The sequence below is a fragment of the Podarcis muralis genome, chromosome 14, assembly GCF_964188315.1.
Source record: "Podarcis muralis chromosome 14, rPodMur119.hap1.1, whole genome shotgun sequence".
Taxonomy (NCBI): Eukaryota; Metazoa; Chordata; class Lepidosauria; order Squamata; family Lacertidae; genus Podarcis; species Podarcis muralis.
In genome coordinates, this window is record NC_135668.1 from 42,177,379 (window position 1) to 42,182,210 (window position 4,832).

The 4,832-nt window shown below is 47.0% G+C and overlaps 1 protein-coding gene across 4 annotated transcripts in view; it reads left to right on the top strand.

Moving 5' to 3' along the window:
• The window catches only part of LOC114584642 (acyl-coenzyme A synthetase ACSM4, mitochondrial-like), a 21,597-nt gene extending 20,740 nt beyond the window's left edge, over window positions 1–857 (top strand). For all 4 annotated transcript variants that reach the window (XM_077918527.1, XM_028706667.2, XM_077918528.1 and 1 more), the window contains one exon: window positions 1–857. This exon is cut by the window's left edge and continues 937 nt beyond it. The gene's annotated coding sequence lies outside the window, so the exon portion shown is untranslated.
• Window positions 858–4,832: the final 3,975 nt, after the last annotated feature.

Sequence of the window (4,832 nt, forward strand, 5' to 3'; positions counted from 1 at the left end):
AGGTGGTTCCTTAGACCAGATGGAGACTGCTTGCTCCTGGGGGTTTACACACCCTCTAAAGGAGCAGGTACATAACTTGGGGGTGCTCCTGAATCCATTGCTGTAGCTTCAGGCCCAAGTGGCCTCAGTGGTGGGGAGTACCTTCTGTCAGCTTTGGCTGGTGGCCCAGCTACGCCCTTATCTGTGCAGGGATTACCTAACTGGTGTGGCCTCTGGTAAGACTACTGCAATGTGTTATACATGGGGCTGCCTCTGAAGATGGTTTGGAAACTTTAGCTGGTGCAAAATTTAATGGCCAGGTTGCTCATGGGTGCAAGATGACTGGCCCAACTGCACTGGCTGCCAATTCGTTTCTGGGCCCAGTTCAAAGCACTGGTGCTGACCTATAAAGCCTTGCACGTCTCAGGACCTCATTACCTTAAGGACTTCCTCTCCTCATACAAACAGACCCAGGCCATGTGGTTGTCATGCAAGGCCCTTCTCTGGGTGCCCTCATCCCTGGTGGTGTGCCGAGGATGACATCATCACATGTCTTTAGGTGTCAGGTGAAAACATTCCCATTTTACCCAGGACTTCAGCAATTAAACAATCTATGGCCTTTTAAAAGTGGGTGGTTGGATATAATGACACCCCCCCCCGATTGTTTTATTGTTTTTTATGTTATGTAAATTATGTTTTTAATGTTGTACTGGGATCTTTGGTTAAAAGGTGGTATATAAATTGAACAATCAATCAATCAATCAATGATTGCTTGCCACACACAAATCAGAAGGAAAGCTCAATAAATAGCCAACATTGCCTAACAAACTTTGTGCAAATAAAGGTGACCTTGAACTCTGAGAATGGCTCTTTGTTGTTTAGGTGGAGAGCCCTCTGCGGCTGTGTACAGAAAGTAGCCTACTGTACAAAGGTAAAATCTGCATTCATTGTTCCAGTCACTTTTGCCTATGGCCCTGCCCACTATTGGCATGGCCTTCATAGGTAAAGGTAAAGGGACCCCTGACCATTAGGTCCAGTCGCGGACGACTCTGGGGTTGCAGCACTCATCTTGCTTTATTGGCCGAAGGAGCTTCCAGGTCATGTGGCCAGCATGACTAAGCCTGTTATGGCTAACCAGAGCAGTGCACGGAAACGCCGTTTACCTTCCTGCTGGAGTGGTACCTATTTATCTACTTGCACTTTGACATGCTTTCAAACTGCTAGGTTGGCAGGAGCAGGGACCGAGCAACGGAAGCTCACCCCATCGCAGGGATTCGAGCCGCGACCTTCTGATTGGCAAGCCCTAGGCTCCGTGGTTTAACCCACAGCACCATCCGTGTCCCTTTGGCCTTCATAAGGTTTGCCTTATGAAGAGAATGTGGCCTTCAGTCGAGAGTGAAAGGTGAATAAAGTCATGTCATGGGGTGGCTGGATGCAGAGGAGGGGTGGGAGGCACCAGCTGGTGAACCCCAAGAAAACCCCCAGGGGGAAGAAAGCTCAGTACCAGGATACTGGTGATAGGATGGTGATGAGTGACCAGAGGGAGAAGAGGGAGCCAACCAGGAGGAGGAGGGGTCAGAAGTTGGAGAGGTAACAGGGTTTAGTGAGCAGGAAGAGGCTGTGGCAGAGAGCAGCCCAGAATCAGTGGCAGAAGAGGAGGCTGGTGAGGAGGAGTAGCCAAGAGGCAGAGATGTGTCAGGCTGCTGAAGAAGCCAGGGAGTCTCCCCTTCCTGCTGCAACCACCTCTCCTCCCCCATGGACTCCCAGAACACAAAGAGGACTGAAGAGGGCAAAGCAAAGAGAGATAAGATGAAGGAGCTTTAGGCTGCTGGGGAAGAAGTTAGAGAGCAGCAGGAAGGCAGGGACCTTCAGTCCTCACAACTGGGGCCTCATTAGACCAAGACCTACTAGGAAGAATTGCTATGACCACTAGGCCTGTGCTGTTTTGGATTCTTTGAAGAAAGAGTTAACTTTACTGGTGCCGGGGTTTTTATTGCTGGCATGCTCCAGTCTCCAGCTGCCAACAAATAACAGCAGCAGTTGCAGAAGTTCCTAGGTCCAATGCCTAGCATCTCCAGGTAGGGCTGGGAGAGACCTTCTACCTGGATTTCTGGAGAGCTACTGCCTATCAGTGTAGGTAGTACTGAGCTGGATGGAGCAATGGTCTGGCTCAGTTAAAGGTAGCTTCTGCTGTCCCTATGAAGCTCACTAACAAGACTTGAAGTTAACAGCCCTCTGAGTGGTGCCATCTGTGCAGAAGGGTTGCCAAATGCAGAAGAGCTGTCTTTACCAGATTTTGAGGTAACAGAAATGGTAATAGAAGGAATCTTCTTAATGGGGTGGGAATAGGTTCCTGTACAACATTTGAAGTAATACACAGAACTGTCTAAAGAGGGGTGGGGCCCATAAGACCACCAAGTTTGCATTCATACCATACATTTAAAGGGCTATGGTAGCACTTTAATAACCCATGGCTTTCCCCCACAGAATTCTGGGAGCTTTAGCTTTTTAAGAGTATGGAGAGTAGTTAGTAGGCCCCTATTCCCATCCGAGAGCTACAATTCCCATAGTTCCCCATGAAGAGGGATTGATCGTTAAACCACTCAGGGAACTGTAGTTCTGGGAGGAGAATCAGGGCCTCCTAAGAACTCTCACTCCTTGAATTCTTTGGAGGAAGCCGTGATGGTTTAAAGTAAACCATAGTGCTTTGAATGTCTGGTGTGAATGAAGCCTAAGTCCAGATGGTGCCACTTCTAATGGTGAGCACAACCCTGAGAAAATGGTGGAGAATTTCTCATCCCCCAGGAGAAATTCTATGGAGTTCTCCTTTCACAATTTCTCTGCCAACAAATAAGGTGAGGAACTTCAAGATTCCATTTGCATGCAGCCTTCAATTTATCTACAAACGAACCTGAACTTTAGACACAAGGCTGTTCCGAACCTTAACACTGAGGTCAACATGAAACTGACAAGTTCAAATCAGAGCGAGGTGGAAGCTGAGTTCGAAGGAGGATTGATTAACTTGGACGAGGCTCTGTTCTGCAGACCTCTGCAAGTTTGGTATTACAAATGGATGACCAAGTAAAACTAGCAGATCAAAAGTGAGGCACGTTGAGCAATCCCATGCCACTGGCTGATCATGTTCAACTTCCTGGCTACATTTATGTCCACCACTAGTTCCATTCAGTTCATGGTTTGAGTCCTACCCTCCAGAACAGGAGAAAACTTAATCCATCTTCCATGTGACAACCTTTTAGATAATTGAAGATGGCTATCATATCTCCTCTCAGCCTCCTCTTTTCAAGGCTAAACACACCCAACTCCCTCAACTGTTACTCACAATGCTTGCTTTCTGGACCCTTGATCAACTTGGTTGCCCTCCTCTGCACACATCCAGCTTGTCAATAGCCTTCTTAAATTGTGGTGCCCAGAACTGGGACACAGGACTCCAGGCGTGGTCTGACCAAGGCAGAATAGAGCCGGACTACTATTATATGAGATCTAAACAGAACCCCAAGCCAGTAATCTGGCTGTTGCATTTTGGACCAATTTAAGTTTTTGAGTTGTTTTCAATGGCTGCCTCATGCATAGTACATTGCAACAACCCAATCTGGAAGTTACCAGAGCATGTAAATAATGTCACAATAGCCTGCATTTCAGTTCACATTTTTTTGTTTTGGGAAGTGTGAATTTGGTAAATCATGTCCTCCCTAAAAGAGGGCACATGTTGCTGTGAGACCTGGAGACCAATCCCCTGGGTTGTTGGTGGGTAAGATTGATTAGCCACAACACCTGATTGGTAGGTCCCTCGATGTTGGGTTCAATTTGGCCAATGGGGTGCAGTCCAAACGGATTGAGGGACCTATTTATGCCCATGCACATGACCCAGAGCTTCCTCTTTCAGTGCATGCATTCAGAACACCTGCCCACCTCTCCCTACTTTTATGGCTTGTGCTTGACCTTGCTATGCCATTGTGTGTTGTCTATGCCATTGTGTGTTGTCTGATTGGCTGTTGCCATTTGGGTTTGGCTTGCTGCGTAGCAAATCGTCACAACTTGTAAGGTTGCGGATAGGCTCTGGTTCAGGTGATAGGGATGGGGGAACGCTCTTGCCATCCCTATGTGAAGGGTATTCCGTTAAAGGAATCCAGGAACTCAAATGGTTTGGTCAACCCCTGAGAGGGGGACATCTGGGTGGCCGACGTAGTCTGTTCCCGATTTTTCACCCATCCAGGTGTTCACCCTTGGCTGACCTATGCTGAAACCCTGGGTCAGCGCTACCTGCAAGTGCAGGGAGCTAATCGAACCAGAGCCTATGCAACCACTCAGTTTCTGTAATCAATAAAGTTGTGGCCTAAATTCTGCCAAAAACCAAACTAAAATTTGAGTCAAGTGTGAATTTATTTAGGGTGGTTCTGAACACACAATTAACTTTCAAATACAAACTGAGCTGAACCTCTTCTTCATTACTAATGAAAAACAGTACCAAATGTTGAAAAGCTCTGTGACCTCCTTCAAAAGGAAACTAAACCAAAACCCCAGAACTGATCACCACTTGATTCACCACTTGAAGAACTAGGGCAAGCCCAGGAAGATCTTGAATGAAACAGGAGAGGCCACTGTTTCTACCTTTCAGAGTCAAGGAAAGAGTTCTGCCATTTCTGGATTTGCTAAGCCTCTCTACTCCATTTTCCCTTATCCGACCTGCATTCCCCAATGACTTTTGAAGGGGGAAAAAGAAGGCATATCCTACATTTCAGCATAAATTAATTTGGAGGAAAGAACGGGGGCCTTTTGGCAAATACGTGGCGATCTAGTCAAACATTAACTTTTGACTTACACCAGACTATGCA